Consider the following 25,948-nt stretch of genomic DNA (forward strand, 5'->3'; position numbering starts at 1 on the left):
TTGATGTCTGAAATATCTAGGGAGTATTAGAAAAACTTCTTTTCACTGAACTGGAGCTGGTGCTACTCCACAGAATCTACTGTATATTCTCCCCTGTTGCCTCCTCCCTCCTCCAGACAGGTTGTTTTCTTGTTGTAAAGGACCAGGCATATTTATAATACTATATTGCTTTGGTAAATATCACAAGTATTGTTTTTGAGAATTAGAGGCCTGATTATAGTGTTATTGCTGTACTTGTAGTTATATTTATGTACATTTTCTCATATAAAGTTAATTTCTATAGTGTTTTATATCTACTGGTATATTCATATATTGATTGCAGGGCTGTAGCTCTAGAATCCAACACAGTGATATTTCTGTTCCTTTCTTTGTGATGCCCTCTGGGTGACACAAAGAAACCTTATTTGAGTTGATAGCTCAGTGCAAGGATGAACATATTGACCTTCACATATTCAACTTTCCTGTAATTCTCTTGTTCAAAACCAGTTCTTTCAGTAGCAGCCACAAGATTAGTGAAAGCTAAAGCGGTGCCTATAGAGCAACATAAAATCTGCCAACAGAAAGTTCTGTTTCTTCTTCTAGTATGGCTGCAAAGAGAGAGCATGTTTATTGTATAGAATCTAGAAGAAATTATAGCACTAGGCCTCCTTCCTTGGTTTGTTATCCCTCCAGATGTTTTGAAATACAAATCCCACCACGTTACCTGGGGATGGGGTGAGATCCAGGGACAGTAGTGTGCAGAAGGAAGCATCTGTTGAATTTTGAGCTGGAGTCTCTCCAAATCCATAATAATAGAAAGTCCTTTGCCGCCCACTTGTTACTAGGATCCAAACTGAGGTCCCAAGGGGCTTCAAAACAAGATTAGGCAGGTCAGGTGATTCTCCTTTCCTATATTTTAACTAGCTCTGGCACACTTGCTCTTAACCCTTCGGGATAGACTAGATCAGGAAAGAGACTCCACTGGAAGACTAGAACTATACTTTATTGAGATAGGCTATAATAACAGAATTTTGCAAGCCTGATTGTGCTTTACTTCCCCTTCCTCTTCCATCCCAGTGAATCAGGAGGAGCGTGCCTGAGTCTCTTCCATATACTGTCTTGTTTCCCAGGACTTAAGGAATGCTTCAGTCCTCTTTGCTTATGGATCTTGCCTATTTCCTTCAAGGTCATCTCCCTGACTTTCTACCCTTGGATTGGTCTTCTCACACTGGTGTTTCTGGTGTGAGGCATACAACTTCTTTTTTGCTTAGCTTTTGAAGGGCATGAGAAGGCTTGCATTCCAAAATGTAAATCTGGCCAGGATGAAAAAGTGAGTAGGACCAGGGAAAGTGAAATTTAACATTATGAAATACAGTTAACTTGGTTACTCTTCATGTGTCTAATAATTCCCACCATTTGCCACATTCAAAATATCAATTTGATGGTAACTCTGGGAGAGTCCTAGGTTGCATATAGCCCTGAAGACTCTGATTAAGTTTCTCTGCTCCAGTGGAAGGATTCCTGCACTTTATGTTTCATGGTCTTTCCTTGGAATATGTCGATGAAGATTCTCAGTCATCCAGGTGGAATTGTCTGTAGGTTGAGTCATGGCAACTGGATTTCTTTCTTTTTGGTTGAACCGTTTCACTGCTTGTCCAGGCAGCTTCTTCAGTCTGGGCAAAGGTTGGTAAGGGGAACCCATATATACCTTCCAGGGTGGCTGGTTTTTCCCTACACCTGAATGGCTTGTTAATTGTGCCATGGAGGTGTGGATTATCTTTCCTTGGAATGGATGCAGAAACAAATTGTGGTTCTGTATCCTGAAATTTTGGAGCAGAAAAATATTGCAGAATTGAGAAATTGGTTCCAACATCTGAGCAAGCAAAACATGTTTGTTATGACATACTGATGTAGTCTATGGGGTATGGATTCTTTGTTTGAGATGCTTTGAGAATGAAGTTGTTCAGTGTAAACTAAACAAGAAAAGCAGTTATCATAGACAGAAGGCAGGGAATGCCGTGGAATCATGTGGGTTGCCATTAAACCCTGCAGACAATGGTGCTATTTGCACTTACACAGAACCCTTCATTCCAGGAGAGAAATAAGCTTTCTATTTTTATTTCTCTTCCCACTTCTTTTCTGATTGTCTTTTTTTAATCAGATCATGCAACCAGCATGGTGTAATGTGGATTTAAGCTGGCATATGATTGCTTATCTAACCAAACCATTTTCATCAACCTATATTTACCATATGAATTTAGAATTGCTACTGCTACTTTAATGTGATGTGGCTACAGGAAGATGTTCCTTCACATCTACCTGATTCAAAGAAGTAGTATGTGTGCTATTGTTTTATGCTGAACTCAGCCAAGCAGTTAACATTTTCTGCCAAAAGTTTTATGTTGTCACCTATGAACATATGATGGTGATGAATACACAGCTTCCTTTACACAACCCCACATTAAAGCAACCTGAAAAGACTTGGCATTTCTTCATGACCACCTAATGAAGAAATGAAGGTGTTGGTCATCACCTTTATCCTTTATCACTTGAGGATAAAGCCAACGTAGTTTTACTCAAATCACCTGATCATCATTCTGAGCTAATTATATGAATTGTTACTCACAGGATCCTAGCTCTGGGCAAACCTTAATCTAAATGCAAAAAGAAAGAAAGAAAGAAAGAAGGAAGGAAAGGAGCTAGGGGGCATATTGTATTTCCTCTCTGCTCTTTTTTCTCTGTTACTGGCATTTGCCTTTCATTTTTTATTCTTTTCTTTGTCTCTCCACTTTTCCTTCTTGCTGTTTATCTCATTCTCAATGGTAAGTATCCTGCAGAGGAAGTTCATTGTCTGATAGCTTTTTTTTTTTATGGAACATGCTTTGTGACCTTCATTACAAAAATATTTAAGAATATAGAAAGAAGCCAACTGAATCAGATCAGAGTCTGATACTCTATTTTGGTCCAACTATTTATATTTATTTATTTTGTATTTCAAATTTTGTCACCACCCATCTCACTCAAAGTGCAACTCTGGGTGGTTTACAATAAAATTAAAAATAAATACAGATTAAAATACAATAAAAACAGTGTTTCATAAATATAAATATTAAATATAAACTATAGAATCCAAGATGGAGATATTAAAAGTTCTTAATTTAAATTCATGTAATTCACGGGGGGCCTCTTTAGGGCTCTAACCTCCCCCAGGATTGATTACTCCTCCTCCCGCCCCAAGGGAGGTGGCAGAGCCAGGTTGTCACCCCTTTCCTGAAGGCTAGGAGAGTGGGGGCCTGCCTCACCTCTGGGGGAAACATGTTTCACAAGGTGGGGGCCATGGCAGAGAAGGCTTTCTTCCTGGGCCCCACCAATTGACAGTCTCTCATGGACAAGGTCCATAACATGACCTCTCTGCCTGACTGGGTGGGACAGGTTGATGTAATGGGGGTGAGATGGTCCCTCAGGTAAACTGGACCCATGCCATGTAGGGCTTTAAAGGTGATAACCAACACCTTGCATTGGACCTGGAAGCAAACTGGCACCCAATGTAGCTCCTGCAGCAAAGGTGTTACATGTGCCATCCTGGGGGCACCCAAGATCGCTCACGCAGCCACATTCTGAACCAGCTGTAGCTTCCAGATACTCTTCAAGGGTAGCCCCATGTAAAGCACATTGCAATAGTCTATATGGGAGATGACTAGGGCATGAGTGACTGACCAGAGGGCTTCCTGACACAGGAAGGGGCATAAGTGGCCCACAGCCTGAAGTTGAGCAAAGGCCCTCCTGGCCATGACTGCCACCTGCTTTTTTAACAGGATTTGTGAGTCCAGGAGGACCCCCAGATTCCGCACTGGGTCTGTCTGGGGCAGTGCAACCCCATCCAGAACCAAAGATGGTAAATTCCAGGACACTATGGCTTTTGAACAGTCCACAAACAGAAGGGAGAGCAATGGTACCCCTCTATTTGTGTTCCTCAGCTTTACCAACAGAGCTATATTGCCTCCCTAATACTAGAAATAACATAGTGCTATTGTGGGTAATAGCCATCAATAAACGTATGTTCCATGAATTTGTCCAATCCACTTTTAAAAGTAAGAAGGTAGCAGTTGAAAGCTACAGGAAGAACATAAGAAGATTTTAAGCTAATATTTAAACAAGTAATAGGCTCTTTGACATACAGATAAAGGAAAGCTTCCAAAATAGATGTGAAAGCATAAGAGTAGTTAGCAGCATTTTCTGGCTATTCTAAAAAGAAAGAAAAAGAAGACATACTACTACTGTGGTGATATGGGTATTCCCAGATAGCCGATCAACTAATTTGAATGTCCTGGATTAGGCAGAGTTTGGAAACCATAACCTTTCACAGTAAGCAATATCATACAAAGTGAGGAAATTGACTAAAAAATAGGAAACAAAAGAAATTTAAGGAACGACACAGAGGAAAAACAAAAGAAAGATAGTTAATAGATAGTGTCTTTGGGGGAGATGGGCGGTAATAGAAATTTGAATAATAAATAAATAAAATCTAATTTACACTATTATCCTCTCCATATCCTTTTCTGTCCTTGCATACCATCCATCATGTACATACATCCCTGGAAGTGACAGGAGGGAGTACATGGAGAGGGGGGTTCATGTGATCTCCTACTTTAAATGCTGGCCCACAGAATCCCTGAAAAAAGTGAAGGAGCCACCAAGATATTTCATCTATGCCAGCCTTTCCTGATCTGACAAATTACCATTTCTAGAATTCCTACCCAGCCAGCACAGCCCTTGGTTAAACTGACTGGGAATTATAATTCAACCAGACTGAGAAGCCTGATCTGTGGTATAATATTCTCACTGTGCCTAGTTGAATAAAGGATACAAGGTTAGATGATTTGCCTAAATTTTGGCATTTGCGATTTTATTTATTTATTAGATTTGTTAAAGCCACCCAACTCTAAAAAGACTCTGCATCCAGAACAAAAAATATATAAATCTAACCAAAACTGTGTGTGTGTGTGTGTGTGTGTGTAAAGGATAACCTTTACTAGGAATTATACAGAAGCATAAAGCAATATAGTAGTAAAATGCTATAAATACATCAAGCTTGCAAAAAGTTCTAGAATTCCTATGTATACATTACTGATTTTAAGCCTACTGTGGTTACATAAGAAATGACTGTGCCCCCTTGTGCAAAGCACAGAGAGAAAAGATAAACAGTGCGACTGGAAAACACTAACTTCCCTATTTAAACAGGCTGGCAGCTTATAACAAACAGCAGCTGTTTACCTCTAAGATTTGGAAGGGGCATAGGAATTCACTATGCCAAAGAGGGAAGAAATTGTTTATATAAATGTATCTAAAAATTGAAGTAGCATCTTAAGTCTGAGCCTCTAAATTTTATCTTTCTCATCATTTTTCATACATATATTTGAACAAAACCAGTTGCCCCATGCCACAGTCACGATTGAATATAGTGTATAGATGCTGTTGTGATGTTTGGAGACAACATTTTTATACAGAATAATGACCTTAGTAGCACCGGCATCATAACGAAGTCAAAATGCATGTATTAAAGGACAATGCACATTTGGTAGGGTGCATCTGCCCAACTTTTTAGGGTTATCTTTTTAATATTTGCTGAAGTTCATTTATAAAATGAACTTGCTCATGATGAGGTTTGATGGCTCTGTATGTGTATGTGAGAAAGACAAAGATGAGAATGTCAGTGTGTAACAGGGAACAAGATCTTGAGGTAGTAAGACTTGTAATTAATTTTTTCACAGTCACAGTCTATCGAAGTACAGTAATGCTGGATGCAAGGAATATTGCAGAACATTTTGAATTTGAATTGTTCTGAATTCAAAACTTCCGAAATGATAAAAACAACTCGCTTCATCCTCAGAACAGTAGTTTTGCAATAAAAATTGTGGTTTTCAAACTTGGCACAGGGTGTTTGAAATTCAGAAAGGGATATTTTTCATAGATGAAAGTAAGATTATACGGATGGACTCTAATATTTCTCAAAGTATATGATGGCTGGGGAATCTGTTCCCTTGTGTCACGAAGAGTATAGTACTATAGTAAAAGAAAAATAATTGCCTTAACTTTCTAGTCCTGTTTTGGTGTTTGGATTTAGCTGAAGAGGCCATTCAACACTCTTTGTAGCCAGATTGGAAAATGAATATGAAAACGACCAGACCTATAAGGAATACAGCAAGAGAGCAGGAGGGTGAGTGGCTGGTAAATATCATAACCTGGAATTTGATAGTATCATAAAACTGTTAGAAGCTGAGTATATTACCAATATTGCATAATGAAGGATCTTAATTTTACCTCCTGGCAATTACATTGATTACAGTTTTCTACACAGCCAATTGCTGTTAATACTATTAAGGGGATAATTTTCTCCCAGTGAACTTTCTCTTTTCTCTTCTTCTCTATTTCTACTAGATGATTTTCAATAGAAACCTGCTTTGGAATCTGATGCAAAAGCACAGTTAGTGGATTTGGAATAATATGGGCAATACCTTTGTGTTGCTTTCAACTCAGTCTTTCCTTGAGCCCTTCCAGACAACCAGCTTATGTCTTGTTTTGTAGGCTGTACTATTGCAGTACAATACACATTTGATTTAGCATGGCACTGTCTGTACTAGAAGTCTACAATATTTGGATTTGAAGTAGATGCAGGCATTTCAAATCCAGGGTGGATCCCCTCATTCAACTTGCCAGTACCTCTTTAAAAAGGCTGTGCCTGTTCCTGGGCTTACATGGTAGCCATATGGGCTCAGGAAAATACATATTTGAGTTAAGGAAGCACTGATAGGTATATGTTCCTGATAGTGTAGTGGGGGGAATTCCTACCAAAAGAGTAGAGTCTACTTTAGCTGAATCCACCTAAATTTCTTCAGAGGAATTAGAGTATAATAGTCTAACCTACATAGAACAAAAATGCATCTCTCTTCAAGCTGTAGTCATGATGGCTTTGAAGAATTGGTTCAACTTGATCAGTGACTGGAGCAGATTCCTTCAAGAAAATCAGCAAATCAGCTAGATGAATACTAAAATTTTGTCCAGAAAAATCATGAAATAGATGATTCACAATTGCATGAAGACTGAAGGAGCACTGAGCAATCTGAAAGCCATAACTGCATTCAGATTTCCCTTAACAAGGACCAAGTAATGTTAAATATTCATGACTTTCTTCAAGCAAATCATTTTGTAAGCCCTGCTGAAATCCAGTTTGGTAGGAATATATGCCTTCTGTAGCTCTTCCAAGAGTTCAAAAATGAGGAAAAGAGGGTGTTGTCTGCCTAGTGGTTACATATGCAGGAGCTTATAATCTTGGACGATGTGTAAAAAACCCTCCTTCTTAACAACAACAACAGAAGGTGGGAGCACTTGTGAAGGAGGAGGAAGAGATGAAGACTTTCTGTAAATTCTCATTGATAAATTATTTTGGACAATAATTTGACATTGAATAGTTGTGTTTTGTAGGCATCTGAGCTCCACGAATGAGATTGATAATACAGTCATAGAACTGATGAGAAAGAGCAGGATATACACTTTCCACTTTCCACACATTTGGCATAGCCCATATCTTTGGCAAGCAAGGTAGGAAAGAACTCCTGAGAGTTGGTGAGCAGTGGGTGGTTGTGGCCTTATGGGCTGTGAGTCTTGCATGCTGCAGATTCAAAGATAATGTTATCCTAGTCCCAGTGTGGAAGTGGGCATTTGAGGCTAGTGCATTCTCAAGACTTGGAAAATGAAATGAAGTGGCTAAATAAGATTACAAATATAATAATGATTGGCAATTGTGAGTTATAGAGATGCAGCATGTTAAGATTGGTTTTTAGTGTAACTGTTGTCCATCAATAATCTCAACCCTAACGGGGGCCAGGCAGGCTGAGCTGGTGGAGCGTATTTATGTGCAATGGGTCTGCCCAGGCCTGTTGTATATATAAGCTCATTATGTCTGTAGGGCGATAGGAGTAACTAAAAGATTATGTGCAGCTCTGTTCATTTGGGATCCAAATAATTTGTGGTTACTGCAGCTCCTGAGCTCATGCAGGGTGCTATTAAAGATTTGTTTCCCAGCAAGTTAGATCTTTAGAAATTAGGGAATCTATTTGCAAAATGCCTCCCTTTCCCACAAATATAACACATTATTGATTCTTTGGAAAGAGGAGATCCTACCAGTGTATTTACATGTGTGAAATGGCCAGGTTCTCCACAGTACAGATACAGGCCTTGTGTGCATTGGCATAATTTTTCTTATGCAGATAGTAGAGCTTTGGTAACTCCTAGTTGCATGAGTTCATATTCTGAAGTTTTATTGAAATGAGAGGGAGGGCAAGGGAAAGGAGGGAGTAAAAGAGAATAATGGCATTTTCCCTTCCCACCTGTTCCTGCCACAGTTCCTTAGATCATTTATTGGTATCTAAGCAGACTTGGATGTATCCAGACATCCTGGGGAGCCCTAACAAATGACTTTATCTTGTATTTTATCTGCTGATCACTCTTCAAAACTAGTCAGTTAAGTCCATTCCTCCCCACATCCTGAGCTAACAGCTAAAACTCAGCAGTAAACTTCCAGAACAAGCACTTAAGTGACAGATCTCACTTGCTCAACTGGATCATTGAAGTTAGCCCTCAGGCATGTCACAATATTAATGTACGCAGTTCTGCAACAGAAGGGAGGGGTGTGTCCTTTCTACAGTTGCCTCTGCCATTAGGCCAACTATAAATACTACTTCTGATTAAATACTGATATAAATACTGATCTTGTCAGTGGGAAAGTCCTCAGGTTTTAGGGAGGAATGTAATTCATATTAAGCTAGGATTCCTATTGGTCAGGCAGTAAGGCAGGTATTTCATGTTGATTTAACCGTATAACTTGTTTAGTCGTATTTCACCAACAATTTGTAAATAAGGCCCAGAAAATGCTCTGAAGTTTGGTTTGTAAGATTTTCAAATTCAGTCAAGTCTCTAAATGTTTCCTCCCTCATTTTTGCAGTTCTTTTAGTACTATACTGTTTATTAGAAGATATGGAAACTAATTGGATGGTTCTGCCTGTTCCAAAGAGAAATACTCATATTCTAAATTGGAGACCACCCTGGAATGTGCATTGCTAAAGCGATTGTGTAACTATCAGAGGAATTGTGCCTGATATAAGATGACATGCAAGAATATTTGTGGTGGCAGAAAATGATTTTTCTTTCTCACTCAAAAGTCTTCAGATGAATACAACCATCCTTTAAAGGGTGCTACAGTGTGTGAAAGCATGAATGTATTTTCTTCTATGAGCTGTGGTCACATAAGGCATTCTTCTCACAGCAGGTTTCATTTTAGAGAGTGCAAATTCAGTTCTGTGGTCCATGCAAAAATTGCAGTGTCATCGGTGTGGTATCTGCCATGGATAACCCAGCATACTTACTAAGGACAAATTTTAATTTTTACATGTTAGAAAAGGTTAATCTATTTAATGCATGTGCCTTACCCAGGAAAATACGGCAATCTGAGCAATTTGTTTAACTATGGAAACAGCAATTCAAGCGGACAGGCACACCACACACCCAATTCTGTGTTGAATTTATTTCTAATCTACATTCAATTGAAATATCTATTACAGTTTTTCCCAATTTGGTGCTGGCCAGATACACTTTGACTACAGTAACCCAAACTTCCCAGCCAGCATATCGCTACATGTTTGTTGAATACCAGGCTAGAAAAAGTTGCTTTAGCAGATTGCATGAAAAGTATCAAGTAACCACAGGTTTCCCAATGTTCATATCATTTAGCAGCTCAAGGCCAAATTATGAAACTGTTTCAGTAGAAGGAAGATTTACGTAGGACAACAGAATAGAACATTGAGACAGGCATATAAAAAAGTCTAAAGCAGCATAATGTGGGTTGCAGTATTTAATAAGGCAGGGATCAGTTTTCAGTGGGCATAAAATCTCACAAATTTGAATCAAACAGTTGCAAACTGCTTCTGTTTACTCAGAAATAGGTCTCAACTAGTATTATTTGTGCTAGGAGCTGGTAGCATAGGAAGCAAAGATTTTTTTCTTCTTTTGCAGTTAGTTATATGCTGCGTGTGTCCATGGAAACAGCACTTCAACAGGTAGCCAAACTGCATCTTGTTAGGAAAATCTACTTTTAATTAAGAAAAAATGCCTTTTGATCTAGAGTTGATCTACGTAATTTGCCAAATACAGCCCTTGAGCTATGTATTAAGGATTACTAAGTTTTTGACACCTGTTCCTCAATCCTATCCTAGGCAAGCAGAAAATCAGGAGGGATATCAAGCTCCTGGTATACCATCTACAGTGGGCTGGTTGGCTGCATCTGGCTTTTCTTAACCTCAGTACATGAAAGTGTATGAATTAAGATTTTGAGGGTGCATATGAATAAAGGAAGATGAAAAGCAACCAGATGGCATTCTAACTGAAAAAGTCACATCTCAGGCATGTGGATATAGAGGACCTTAAGAGGAAGGTATAACTTAAGTTGAAGCAGAGAATGGAGGCAAACTGTTCTGATATGCATTCTGAGAGTAAAGAATAGAATGAATTTGGAAGATGCCACCTTTTCACTTGACATTTGCTGACAAAATGGCTACAGTAATAACATACAGGGCTAATTTAATATTTTCTGCAGGTAATACTTCAGCAGCTCTGTGCTGATCCATAATCTTTCTTCTTTCCAGCGTCAGCTCCTGAAGTATATGCCTGATGGAACTAGACTGTGCATAGGTATCTGCTTCAGGAGATGATGATGAGCCAGCAGCAGGGTCCTGCTGCTAAAGGACAGAGTTGTATGTCATATGATTTATTCTTTGCCCTTATGGTAGCCTGATACTCTTGGACATAGCAGAGGATATTGTCCACTTCACTGGATGGAGATAGAATTTCCATCATCTTCTACATATGGAGTGCAAGAACGCCTTTCTTTTTGCCTCAGACAGCAAATAGTTCCAGTGCTTAGAAAGCTAGTAACTCCCAGTTTTAATCTTTATAGGCTGTAATGTTTCTATGGAAATTTGTACTAATTGGGTTTTAACTGTTTGATTTAAAAAATGCAAAGTTATCCTAAGGAAACTTTACTCACTTGCAACTGAACATAACAAGTTTTCAAGTCAACAACAACAACAACAATAATGGTAGTTTTTCATGCATGAAGAAGACATGCTGTCGTGCAGTGCTGTACAACAGAAACCTTTGCATGATGGAGTTTTAAGCCGAACAGGCATTGCACCAGGGCAGTCCCACTATCTCAGCATAAGAGATCATAATCCAGTGGCACGAAACCTCTCCTGCTGCAGTGGATGACCAGGACATCTAAGTGTCTTGTTGTGCTCTTAGTGCTCCACAATGTTTGCTGGGCCTGCCTTCTTGATCACTGGACCATTGATCAGTCTCTTCTGCTCAATCTGCCAGGGCCAGACTTCACACACTAGGATAGAAAAATCCTCTCACCAAAAGTTGAAGACCCGTCAGCTACCCTCACCTGGTTTGGCCTGTCTGCCGAGAATTCCTAGATAAAAATGGGTATAAAGACATGACTAAAAGTTCCGCTAAGCTTAGGGGAAGGATAAACAGTAGTAAAAATGAATTATTACTTCATAGGATGTATTTGTTTAGAAGCATCCCAATACCTTTAAATTATTTCATGCAGATAAGATTTTTTTAAAAAAAATACGAAGGTCAAATATCTAGATTTTAGTTTGGCTTTATCTAAATTACAGTCATCCCATGGTGATGAGGGCTTCAACTTTTCTGATTTTTAGCTGAATCACTAGCTGTACATTTGATTTCAATTTTTTATGGAATGCTAGTAAATGAAGTAAATGAAGTGAAAATAATAACAACAGGCACAGTTAGAAAGTTACTACATGATTTCTTTGATAGCATGGCAAGGCTGGTCTCTGTTTTTAACCATAGCTCTATTATGCCTCTTGTATTAAAAGCTACAAGGCTTTAAGGCTACAAAATGTTAGGATGGAAGCATACTTTTTACCCTTATTCACATGACAGAGTTATATTTTGGGATAATCTCACTCTGAAAATGGGACTGTCCAGAGAAACTTTTAAAAAGCTGGATATTAACTGCATCATGCTGAAACTGTAAAATGGGTGAGGAGATATCCATATGATGCTGGCTTGGGATGTTATTGTCCCATTTTGGTTTGATATCCATAAGTTTGCTAATATGATTTTACAAAGTTTAATGCAGTTTAAAGATGTAAATATACTCTTGAGTGTACCAAACCCTTGGAGCGTATCATTATATGAAAAATTACATATTTAGCAAACATGGGAATGAGTAGCAAAAAAACCTCTCTGTTCGGTATTGCGAAGATGGAGCCACCATAGATGTTTAGAATTAGACAGAGAGGTAGAGATATAGTTGTTTATGAACTGGCTTTTTATTGATATAATGGAAACACGAATGAATACTATTTTGCATTTAATGATTTGTTTAAAAATTAGGTTGAATGATTCACTGTACATAATACTGTATAATATGCCTTTGGTTCTTTTCTGTCTTTTTTGTTTTTCCTTTCTTTTTTGTATATTAAAGCATTTAACAAAAAATAGTAAAATTAGGAATAAAAGAAAAAAGTCTCCAAACAGCTTACCTTAGTCTAGTGTATGAATTTTCTCAACTCCAAGTATAATTATAAACCTACATTATAACCAAAATGTTTTACTGTGCCTCCTTAATTTTTTCTTCAATCCTCTTGCAGCTTAAGATAGTGATTTTATATTCTTGTATGAACATCCTTCTAGCCTCTAAATTAAAGGTCAGTGAAGTAATTTTATGGAAGCATGGCAATGATTGCGTGTTTACCACTCTTTCATTATGACATGGTGATTAAGAACAAACAATCAGCTTTTAAGATCCTCAAGGTTGCACAGATTTCTTAAGAGCAGAATTTAAAATGGATGAATTAACCCTTAACAGATTTAAACATTCTCTGTTTCATGTCATGCACTTTAGTTTAAAGCCAAGAGGGTTTTTTTTAAATGTTCGTTGTTCCAAACTCTGTCAGTGTGGAATTATAACTATTAAAAACTCTTGGTAAGAGTGTTTTGATTGCTTAAGCGAATGCAAGAGTAAGAGAATGCTCCCAAGGGCTGGTGTGATAAACCATGGCAGATTTGGGGAGTACCATTACAAATTGTGAATAATTTATTTTTGCTATCGTGGAAAAATAAAATTAGGATCCTTTACCTGGGGTACCAATGGTCTCAATCCCAGAACCCTGATGTTTAATGCCATTTGCCAGCCTTCCTGAACAAAGCACCTCCTAGGTGTTGAACCACAACCCTCATAATCCCAACATGCAAAGCTTTTGCTTGGATTTACTGAGAATTATAGGCATTGGAATAAAACACTAATGGAAAAGGCTTGTGATGGCTGTTCTAGCTTAAGAGGCCAGGTTTGTGAGGCCAGGTTTGCTTGGGAAGTCTCTTCTTGAATCTTAAATGCATGGAAGTTGGATTTTTCATACATACATGGGGAAGGGAAGGAGGTAGTTTTACATAATATGTTAAGCCAAAACCAAACAAATCACACAATATCTTATTGCCAATTATCAAACAAACTAAAGCTTGTGGAAGTGTGGAAAAATACTGTAAGCCTTCTGTATTTCCTAGAAATTGCTTCTGCAGCTTCCTAGATTAAACATTTAAAAGCCCTAATCTAATATTTTGTAACAGAATTTGGCAGTCACGGTTTATGACTTTGTATTGAATGTAGATACTGTATTTTATACATATTCTAATTTTATATTAAATGCATAAGAACAAAAGAAGAACTCAGTTGGATCAGATCAAAGGCCTATTTAGGCTAGCATTTTACTCCTAACTTGGCCAACTAGATGCTTTTGGGAACTCTAAAGCAATGTGTATTGGTGATAACACTGTTCTTTTCAGTTTCCCTGCTGCTGACATTAAGAAACATATTGCCTTTGATATTGAAGGTAACCTATAGTCATCACAAATATTTGCTACCTTTATCTTCCATAATCCCCCAAGTCCTGCTGTGCTGCCTCATCATGGCTGGGGTGAGGGTGTTCCTGGGAGGGATGCACAAAGAACATTGGGAGTGTATGACAAGGCATGAAGGTCATCCCAGCTTCCCAGCTAAAGCAAGCAGGCACCTATAATGGGCAGCAGTGATATAGGAAGATGCCAGAGGCAGATGATCACTTTAGAGACAAAGTGAAGCAAATGAATTGATGCAAAGACATCAATTCATACTGCATGGGAGAAGGCAATAGGAAATTACCTGTACTTTTACCAAGAAAACCACATGGATAGAAGACGTGAAATGAGTGACATTAGGTCATATAGCACTCAACAAGCTGCTGAGGAAGAGCTGAGGACCTTTTGGAGTACAAATTGTGTTTATGATGTGGCTAGATTGAAGCCTTCAGGACATGTATTTGCCAATGTTGCCAAAGAGGAAAAGAAAATCTAAAGCTGCAAAGACAAAATTACAGTGGGAACATGGAACGTAAGAAGCATTAAATGGAAAACACAGTGAAAGATTAAATGAAACCACTACAACCTGAGATCTAAGGCATCAGTGATTTTAGATAGACCAGACTTGGACATTTTCAGTCAGCAGATCACACTGATTATTTATTCAGAAAATGAAAAACAAAGAAGGAATGGCACTGCTTTTATAGTTAGGAATGGTATAGCAAGAACAGTTCTTGGCTACAATGCAATCAATGACTGAATAATATATTATCAGTTAAACTTCATGGACAACCCTTTAATATGACAATCGTTCAAGTTTATGCTCCAACCACTGATGCAGAAGAAAAAGAGGTTGATGACTTTTATGGCCAAGTTCAGTTTGAAATTGATAGAACATGGAAGCAAGATGTGCTGCTTGTGACTGGAGACTGGAATGCTGAAATTGGAAACATTAAAGAGGAATGTTTACCCAGATGGGGTATGTAGAAATCAAATTGATTATATTATTGCCAAAAGGAGGTGGAGGAGGTCAATTATAGCATCAAAGAGATAGCCAGATGCTGCTTGTGGAACAGATCACAAAATGCTTATGTGCAAGTTTCCAGTTAAGCAAAAGAAGTGCAATGAGTTTTTGTTGAGTTTTTATTGATTTTTGTCTTGATGGTTTGTGGGTTTCTGATGTTTTTACTGTTTTATGTGCCATCCAGGGTTGTTGTGGGTAGCTATATAGGTATTTTAAAATAATAGAAATAAGTAAATAAAAGAAAGCCAATCAGTTTCCACAATATGCTCTTGAGCATACAGCCACCATGTTCAAGGAGAATATCCAGGAATTGTTTTGACATCCTGAACTTAATTGATAGAGAACCAGAGGAACTGTGGAATGAACTTAAAGAAGTTGTTAAGGATGAATGTGAAAAGAGACTGCCAGAGAAGGAAAGAACAGAAAAAAGCAAACTGAATGTCCAAACAAACAATGGAAATTGCTTAGAAGAGAAGAGAAGCCAAAGAAAAAAGACAAAAATCTCAGGAAGGAACTTAAAGTTTCAAAGAGCTGTTGGAAAAGACAAGAAGCTCTATTACAACAACCTCTGTAAAGACATAAAAGATGGAAACAGACATGGAAAAACAAGGAAAGTCTTTCAAAAGATCTCTGAACTCAGAAGGAGGTTCCAACCTCGAATTGGTATAAGAACACCAGTGGACAGATAGCAGCCAATTCAAAGGAGATCGAACAAACATGGAAAGAGTATATTGAAAGGGGAACTTTTGGGGAAGGTGGGCTCAGTGACCCACCTACAGGGCCGTGCAGAGGAATTTGCTGAGCATCTGCAGGACAAAATCGCTCAGATCCTCTCCAAGTTAGACTCCAGGCATGAGGCTTGGTCTGGAAAGATACCAGGGGAACGGGCTTACCCAGTTATCTGGGAGCAGTTTGATCCTGTTGGACCTGAGGAAGTGGACAGGATCCTATGGACAGTAAATGCCACCACATGCCATCTAGACCCACGCCACTCCTGGGTAGTAAAAGCAGCCTGGGAGGTGACATGTGGTTGGGTCCATGCGATGGTTAATACATCCTTGGGAGAGCGGGTGTTCCTGGCTAACTTTAAAGAGGTGGTGCACCCCCTCCTCAAGAAGCCATCGCTGGACCCTACTGTTCTGGACAATTTTTGTCCAGTCTCCCACCTTCCCTTTTTGGGGAAGGTGGTTGAGAAAGTGGTGGCTTTGCAGCTCCAGAGGGTCCAGGAGGAAACGGATTATCTAGACCCCTTTCAGTCAGGTTTCAGGCCTGGTTATGGGGCAGAAACAGCATTGGTCGCACTTATGGATGATCTCTGGCAGGAGTGGGATGGTGGCAGTGCATCCATCCTCACTCTCCTTGACCTCTCAGTGGCTTTCGATACCATCAACCATGGTATCTTTTTAGGGCAGCTCAGGGAGTTGGGGGTGGGTGGTGTAGTCTTATGCTGGTTCACCTCCTTCCTCCACGGCCCCTTCTTTGTGGGGTGCTGCAGGGATCAGTACTCTCCCCTCTCCTTTTTGACATCTACATGAAACCACTGGGCGAGATCATCCGTCACCATGGGATGAGGTATCATCAGTATGCTGATGATACTCAATTGTATGTCTCCATCCCGGGTGAAGTAAATGATGCTGTGACCACCCTCTCCGAGTGTCTGGGGGCTGTTGGGACCTGGATGGGGAACAACAGGCTTCACCTGAACCCTGGTAAGACCGAGTGGCTGTGGGTTAATGGTTCTTCCATATCTGGGACATTAACATCTCTGGTTCTGCCCCAGACAGACCCGGTGTGTAACTTGGGGGTCCTCCTGGACTCATGGCTCCTGCTCAAAGAGCAGGTGGCAGCCATGGCCAGGAGAGCCTTTGTGCAGCTACGTGCTGTGCACCAGTTATGCCCCTTCCTGGATCTGGAGGCCCTTCGAACAGTCATTCATACCCTTGTTATCTCTCATATAGACTATTGTAATGCACTCTACATAGGGCTACCCTTGAAAAGTATCTGGAAGCTTCAGCTGGTCCAGAATGCAGCCGCGCAAGCTGTTTTTGGTGCCCCTAGAAGGGTACATATAACACCGCTGCTGCGCGAGCTGCATTGGGTACCAGTTTGCTTCTGGGTCCAATTCAAGGTGTTGGAGCTACTTCTCTGCAGTAGCTCCCACCCTGTGGAACATGCTGACCCCAGGGGTGAGATTGGCCCCATCGCTCCTGGCCTTTCGGAGGACTCTGAAGACCTGGTTCTGCCACCTCGCTTGGGGTGAAGAGGGGAATAGATCTACATGGGGATGGCTGCTATAGACCACTCCTTCCACACTTGGACTGTTTTAGGTTCTTTCACCACTTGGACTTTTTATCTTTAGTAAAGGTAAAGGTAAAGGTTTCCCTTGACGTTAAGTCCAGTCGAGTCCGACTCTAGGGGGCGGTGCTCATCTCCGTTTCTAAGCCTTGGAGCCGGCGTTGTCCGTAAGGACCCGTCCATGGTCATGTGGCCGGCATGACGACACGGAACGCCGTTACCTTCCCGCCGAAGCGGTACCTATTAATCTCACATTTGCATGTTTTCGAACTGCTAGGTGTGCAGGAGCTGGGACTAGCCACGGAAGCTCACCCCGCCGCGCGGATTCGAACCGCCGACCTTTCGATCGGCAAGCTCAGCAGCTCAGCGGTTTAACCTGCAGCGCCACCGCGTCTATTTATTATTGTAATTTTATATTTATATTTTATGATTGTTCTTTTAATTGATTATTGTAAACCGCCCAGAGTCTCCCGATGGGAGGAGATGGGTGGGGACAAATTGGATAAATAAATAAAATAAAATAAATAAATCATACGATATTCTTAATTTCACATACTAGCAAAATAATGCTTAGGATCATCCAAGGCAGATTAGATCCCTACATGGAAACAGAGATGCCAGATCTTCAATCTGGCTTTAGAAAAGGCTGAGGAACGTGAGACATTCTTTCTGATGCACGCTGGCTAATTGAAAAAGCCAAAGAAAACCAAAAGGAAGTCAGTATGTGCTTCATTGATTATAGAAAGGTCTTTGATTGTGTTAATCAGATCAAATGTGCTTAGAAAAATGGAAATCCCAGAATATCTCATTGTCCTATGAGAAACTTATATACAGGCCAGGAAGCAACAATATGGACGGAACATTGTCAGCCCTTCAAGGTAGTCCAGGGAGAAAACCAAAACCATGAGTACTAATACTACCTTCCCTGTAATATTTGCAGTAACAGAATCTTGAAAGCACTTCCTCCTCCCCTGCCTTTCCTTTCCAGAGAACTAAAGAGGGTCCCTTCTGAGACACTTTCGCTATCCCATCCTTCCTTTGGATTCAGATTTTTCGTGACCGACCATTTTCTACGCTGCAGCTCTTTCTCCTGTCTCCCAAGGTTATTCTCACAGCCCGTTACAGAAACAGAATGGCTCCAGGTTGGCAAAGGAGTGAGACAAGGCTATATACATTCCCCTTACTTATTCAACCTATATGCTGTATATATATTAAGGGATGCTGAATTGGAAGAAGGTGAGCCTGGTTTTAAAACTGGAGGAAGAAAAGTCAATAACCTGATACTACCCTGATAGCCAAAAATGCAAAGGATCTGCAAGACCTAGTAATAAAAGTCAAGGAAAAATGGGGCTAAAATTAAATACGAAGAAGACCATACTAATGACAACAGATACAAAAACCTTAGAACTGATAATAAAGATATCAAAGTGGTAGATAACTTCTGCCTTTTAGGATCAACCATCAACAGTAAAGAACAAGCAGTCAAGAAATATGCCTTAGACTAGCACTTGGGAGAGCAGCCATGAAGGTCTTGGAAAAGATATTCAGATGCCATGGTGTGTCTAAACCTACAAAGATCAGAATCGTGCAAGCCATGGTATTCCCTGTGTTACGCTATGGAAGCAAATGTTGGACTTAGAAGAAGCAGGATAGGAAGAGTATTGATGTTGGAGAAGACTCCTGAGAATACCATGGACAGCCAAGAAAACAAACAAATGGATCATTGAACAAATCAACTGAGTTCTCACTCAAGGCACAAATGGCCAGGGCTCAAATTATCCTACTTTGGACACATTACACAAAGACCTAGCTCTCTAAAGAAGGCTCTAATGCTGGGAAATGTGAAAGGAAAAAGAAGAGGATGACCAGCAGCAAGGTGGACGGACTCAGTTACAGTGGTGTTGGGTGCACCATTAGAAGACCTGGAAGGTTAGGGATAGATCATCATGGAGAAAATCTATGTGGTTGCTAAGAGTCAACATGGACTTGATGGCACACAATCAATTATCCTCCATTAATTAGGGTAATCACCTTTTAAATTATCTAAACTCTGTGCTCTGCTCTCTTTCTCTCTGTGTATATATTCTACTTGGTAGCAGATGTTTTATAATGTTTCATTTTCAATTCCAAAAGCTTGTAATTATTTGATATTAAATATAAAAAATGAAGACCAATTTTCTGTGACAAGAAAGTACAGCGTATTCTATGGCCAAAATGCTTCCATTGGTCCACAGTGAAAAGACTTCATGATTTTTCTTTCACTTTAATTAGATGATGACACATATTCTTTTTTTTTCTGATCAGTGGTCATAATTTTAAGTATATAGCACATAGCTTGGGAATGTGGAAAGAAAACCAACAGTGACAACACTGCCCTTAATTAAGCTACTGTTAACCTCTCCCCAACCCTTTTCTGCTCACAAAGATATTTCAGTGGCAAAAAGAAATAAAACTGAGGGGGTATATTTGAGCACTGCAAGTTTCACTAATGCATAGACCTATTGCATTAGTAGGACATTTGCCAACAGTGTGGCATTTTAAGCTGACAACTGTTAACAGATGCAATTAGTGATTGCAAATTAACAGCTGAATATTGGAAGGCTGAAATCTTACTGTAAGAACAAAGAGATGTTTGAGATGTCTCTTTTAGTCAGTTCACCTACAGAATTCCCCATCTGCTGACACTTTCTATGATACAGAAGCCTTTCCATATCAAATCCTACTCCAGCAAATGCAAGGAGGAGGAGGAGGAGGAGGAGGACTAGTAGTAGTAGTAGCAGTTGTTGTTGTTGTTGTTTTTCACTTTGGAACTTGGAGTGTTACTGGCATTGCTTTAACAATGTTTTTATTTCATTCTTGTACGCTGCCCAGAGTCGCCTTGTGTGAGTTAGGCAGCCATATAGATGTGAGCAATAAATAAATAAATAAAACCCTGGGACCTCAGCCATGGTTCTAGAGCCTATGGGGTTACAAAATTACAATTACAACAATAAAAACTAATACCTACTAAAGAAAATAAAAGAATAAAATGAAAAGAATAGAAGGTGCAGAAAAGAAAAAAAAATAAAAAATAGAATGAAAAATAAAAAAGAAAGAAAAAATTAGATATAGTAAAGAAAAAGAAAAGAATATATAAAGAAGTGACCTCCCTCCTTCATCACAAGTATAAACAATTTTAGTAACTTACCACCTTCTCTTAAAATACAACAAATGATCTCTTCTTCCCATATCCTATCTCTTATCTATAAACAAATCCTTAAAGCCTTGTCATTTCAGTCCTGATGTCAGCAAAAGTCCATTAAAGATTACCAGAGATAATAACATAACTATTTTAACCTTGATCAAATAAATCAGCTTTATGTTCCTTCCTTTTGCTTCTTACAGTCTTGATTTTTAGTCTCTTAAAATAATGTCCTAGAACTTCTTGCCTAGAACAATTTCTTTTAATTGTTTTCTTTGTCCCTTCTCACAAAATTCTTCAAAGCTTTAACAAGCCTCTTTTGTAAATCCAATATAGGAAAATTATCCAGGTCACTTTCCTGGTTGTTATTTGTATATCCCTTTTAATTATTAAGACATCATCCAGTTTCTTTTGTATGTCTAGTGTAACTTCTTTCTCCATGTCATTCTTGTAGTCTGTCATTTTAAAATCCACTTTCAAGTCAGTCTCAATCTTGTCAGGTAAAACTTGTTTCTTTTCCATAATGTCTGTAAAGCACAGTATCCATAGAGGCCTTCAGCAAAGGATCGTTACCTTGTAGTGGTGCTGGAGCTTGAGCACCTCAGTGATGCCATGAGCTAAACCATGAAGGGCCACCCAAGACGGGAAGGTCATGACAGAGAGGTCAGACTAAATGTGATCCCTGGGGAAGGTAATGGGAACCCACCCCAGTATTCTTGCCGTGAAAACTAAATGGATCAGTACAACCAGAGATATGTCGGTATACCATCGGAAGATGAGACCCCCAGGTCGGAAGATGGTCAAAATGCTACTGGGGAGGAACAGAGGATGAGTTCAACCAGCCCCAGACGTGATGACGCAGCTAGCTCAAAGCCGAAAGGACGGCTAGCGGCTGACAGTGCTGGTGGTGAACGGCGAATCCGATGTTCTAAGGATCAACACACCATTGGAACCTGGAATGTAAGATCTATGAGCCAGGGCAATTGGATGTGGTTATTGGTGAGATGTCAAGATTAAAGATAGACATTCTGGGCATCAGTGAACTGAAATGGACTGGAATGGGCCACTTCACATCAAATGACCAGCAGATCTACTACTGTGGACAAGAGGACCACAGAAGAAATGGAGTAGCCTTCATAATTAATAGTCAAGTGGCTAAAGCAGTGCTTGGATACAATCCAAAACACAATAGAATGATCTCGATTCGAATTCAGGGCAAGCCATCTAACATCACAGTGATCCAAATATACGCCCCAACCACAGATGCTGAAGAAGCTGAAGAAGCTGAAGTAGAGCAGTTCTATGAGGATCTGCAGCACCTACTGGACAACACGCCTAAAAGAGATGTTATTTTCATCACAGGAGACTGGAATGCTAAGGTAGGCAGTCAAATGACACCTGGAATTACAGGTAAGCATGGCCTGGGAGAACAAAATGAAGCAGGACATAGGCTGATAGAATTTTGCCAAGACAATTCACTCTGCATAACAAACACTCTCTTCCAACAACCTAAGAGACGGCTTTATACATGGACTTCACCAGATGGACAACACCGAAATCAGATTGACTACATCCTTTGCAGCCAAAGGTGGCGGACATCTATACAGTCGGTAAAAACAAGACCTGGAGCTGACTGTAGTTCCGATCACGAACTTCTTATTGCACAATTTAGGATCAGACTAAAGAGATTAGAGAAGACTCACAGATCAGCTAGATATGAGCTCACTAATATCCCTAAGGAATATGCAGTGGAGGTGAAGAATAGATTTAAGGGACTGGACTTAGTAGATAGGGTCCCGGAAGAACTATGAACAGAAGTTCACAATATTGTTCAGGAGGCGGCAACAAAATACATCCCAAAGAAAGAGAAAACCAAGAAGGCAAAGTGGCTGTCTGCTGAGACACTAGAAGTAGCCCAAGAAAGAAGGAAAGCAAAAGGCAACAGTGATAGGGGGAGATATGCCCAATTAAATGCAAAATTCCAGAGGTTAGCCAGAAGAGATAAGGAATTATTTTTAAACAAGCAATGCACGGAAGTGGAAGAAGACAATAGAATAGGAAGGACAAGAGACTTCTTCCAGAAAATTAGAAACATTGGAGGTAAATTCCAGGCCAAAATGGGTATGATCAAAAACAAAGATGGCAAGGACCTAACAGAAGAAGAAGAGATCAAGAAAAGGTGGCAAGAATATACAGAAGACCTGTATAGGAAGGATAACAATGTCAGGGATAGCTTTGATGGTGTGGTCAGTGAGCTAGAGCCAGACATCCTGAAGAGTGAGTTGAATGGGCCTTAAGAAGCATTGCTAATAACAAGGCAGCAGGAGACGAGGGCATCCCAGCTGAACTGTTCAAAATCTTGCAAGATGATGCTGTCAAGGTAATGCATGCCATATGCCAGCAAATTTGGAAAACACAAGAATGGCCATCAGATTGGAAAAAATCAATTTATATCCCCATACCAAAAAAGGGAAACACTAAAGAATGTTCAAACTATCGAACAGTGGCACTCATTTCACATGCCAGTAAGGTAATGCTCAAGATCCTGCAAGGTAGACTTCAGCAATTCATGGAGCGAGAATTGCCAGAGGTACAAGCTGGGTTTAGAAAAGGCAGAGGAACTAGGGACCAAATTGCCAATATCTGCTGGATAATGGAAAAAGCCAGGGAGTTTCAGAAAAACATCTATTTCTGTTTTATTGACTATTCTAAAGCCTTTGACTGTGTGGACCATAACAAATTGTGGCAAGTTCTTAGCAGTATGGGGATACCAAGTCATCTTGTCTGCCTCCTGAAGAATCTGTATAATGACCAAGTAGCAACAGTAAGAACAGACCACAGAACAACGGACTGGTTTCAGATTGGGAAAGGAGTACGGCAGGGCGGTATACTTTCACACTACCAGTTCAACTTGTACGCAGAACACATCATGCGACATGCTGGGCTTGAGGAATCCAAGGATGGAGTTAAAATCGCTGGAGGAAACATTAACAATCTCAGATATGCAGATGATACCACTTTGATGGCTGAAAGTGAAGAGGAACTGAGGAGCCTTATGATGAAGGTGAAAGAAGAAAGTGCAAAAGCTGGCTTGCAGCTAAACCTCAAAAAAATCAAGATTATGGCAGCCAGCTTGATTGATAACTGGCAAATAGAGGGAGAAAATGTAGAAGCAGTGAAAGACTTTGTATTTTTAGGTGCGAAGATTACTGCAGATGCTGACTGCAGTCAGGAAATCAGAAGACGCTTAATCCTTGGGAGAAGAGCAATGACAAATCTCGATAAAATAGTTAAGAGCAGAGACATCACACTGACAACAAAGGTCCGCATAGCTAAAGCAATGGTGTTCCCCATAGTAACATATGGCTGCGAGAGCTGGACCATGAGGAAGGCTGAGAGGAGGAAGATCGATGCTTTGGAACTGTGGTGTTGGAGGAAAATTCTGAGAGTGCCTTGGACTGCCAGAAGATCAAACCAGTCCATCCTCCAGGAAATCAAGCCAGACTGCTCACTTCAGGGAATGATATTAAAGGCAAAACTGAAATACTTTGGCCACATAATGAGAAGACAGGACACCCTGGAGAAGATGCTGATGCTAGGGAGAGTGGAAGGCAAAAGGAAGAGGGGCCGACCAAGGGCAAAGTGGATGGATGATATTCTAGAGGTGACGGACCTGTCCCTGGGGGAGCTGGGGGTGTTGACCGACAGGAAGCTCTGGCGTGGGCTGGTCCATGAAGTCAGGAAGAGTCGGAAGCGACTAAACAAATAAACAACATTCATAGAGGCAGACACTCTTAAAATTAACTTCTGGGTCCATTGTGCAAAAATATCCTTCAATGTTAAAATATTTTGCTTCAGTCTGTATTTGTAAGTTAAGTTTGAGTGTTGTACCCCTTCAGTTGTAATCTTTAGTTCCTTCTAGTTCCCTCTCATGTCCAATTTTTAAAGTCTTCTTATTTTTTTTTAAGAATTCAAAACAAAAGCATTCTGCCATGGGAAGGAGTTTAAAATTAATTCCAAAATCTTACTTCAAATTTAACTGGACCCTTAGTCCGCTTGTAACTTTCTAAAATCAGTTTTAATCACCCTTTTGCTGTTTATTCCAAAAGATTTTTTATAAAGTCATTAAACTTGTATTTAAAACTTCTTTCACTAAGAATTGAAGGAAACTCACCCAGTGCTGTAAGACGTGTCAACCCAAAGGTTGCTAATAGCCGAAAAGCAGTTAACAAGCACTTTCCAAAAGTGATTAGAAAGGGAAACATGTGAATCCAGTGTCCTTTCAAAGGTGCTGACTGCGGTTTGAGCAAGAAGGTTATTCCCTTGTCTCCCAGAGGTCTAAACCCGCCATAGACTGCTATCTTCTGGCATCATGAGGAGCAGCTTTCACATGAGGAGCAGCTGCCTGGAGCACTTGTGGGCAACCTCAAGCCCTCTCTTTGTCTGGAGAAGAATTATGGAAGAGCCGGTCTGCTCTCCAGCTCTTCATTCCGCCGAGGTTGTCAGCTTCACTTTTTGTCATCTGAGACATGGATGGATAAAGGTGTAGTCAATCTTTTGAGCTGTAGTATCTTATTTGTGGAGCTGCTGTAACCTGACAGCTGATATTCCTTTGTTTCCCCCACAACCTTATTTCTCTGAAAAATTTGTATTTTCAAATTTAACCCATGCTGTCAAAACTTTAAAGTGCAGATTTACTGCTATATCTGCAAGTAGCTGACATGGGGTACTAGTAAATTCTTTTCATTTTTGAGGAGTGGGTTGAATGCATGTTTACCCTCATGCAGAGGGGGCAGAATCTATGAGCAGGCTAACGAACAAAATCTGTTGGCCAGCCTGGAGGCAGCAACGTAAAAAAAAAAACCTGATTAGGTGATATTCTCTGCATGTTCTAGATTCACACATAGGAATGACCATGATTATAGCACAGTGAATGTCATCATAGATCTGAAAAAAGTGAAGATGATCTGAAAGTAGTCTGGTTTCACGAAGTCATAATGCTGAAAAGGGCCATCAAGTCTAATAGAAGGAATCGAAATTAAAGCATCCTTGAGTGATGAATGCCTAATCACTGCTCAGATATGTTCAGGGTAGGTGAGCTCATCACCTCATGGATAATTTATTCCACTGTCGAACAACTGTTATTGCTTAGAAGTCCCCCCCCCCAACATTCAATTGGAATCTGCCTTCCTATAACTTAAATTCCTTATTCCTTATCCTGCCATCTGGAATAATGGAGAAACAGGCCCTGATCATCTTCTGTTAGGAATGCTATCATATCCTTTCAGGAATTTCAGGACTTCTTTTCTCAAAGCTAAATATTCTCAATTCCTATGAAAAATGTTGGGAAATTGGGACTCTGATGTCTGAAAAGTCTTCTAGAGTCCCAAATACGAAGCTCAGTATTGCCTAACCTGATATGATCCAGATGTGCCAGCCAGCATGGGAATTTTGTTCCCAACACACCTGGAGCATGAATAGTCAGTGCT

The 25,948-nt window shown here is 39.9% G+C and overlaps 1 protein-coding gene across 1 annotated transcript in view; it reads left to right on the forward strand.

Moving 5' to 3' along the window:
* The window catches only part of CACNA1I (calcium voltage-gated channel subunit alpha1 I), a 346,803-nt gene that overhangs the window by 13,729 nt on the left and 307,126 nt on the right, over positions 1-25,948 (forward strand). The gene's annotated exons all lie outside the window — the stretch shown is intronic.

Source organism: Candoia aspera, chromosome 7 (assembly GCF_035149785.1).
Source record: "Candoia aspera isolate rCanAsp1 chromosome 7, rCanAsp1.hap2, whole genome shotgun sequence".
NCBI classification, from domain to species: Eukaryota; Metazoa; Chordata; class Lepidosauria; order Squamata; family Boidae; genus Candoia; species Candoia aspera.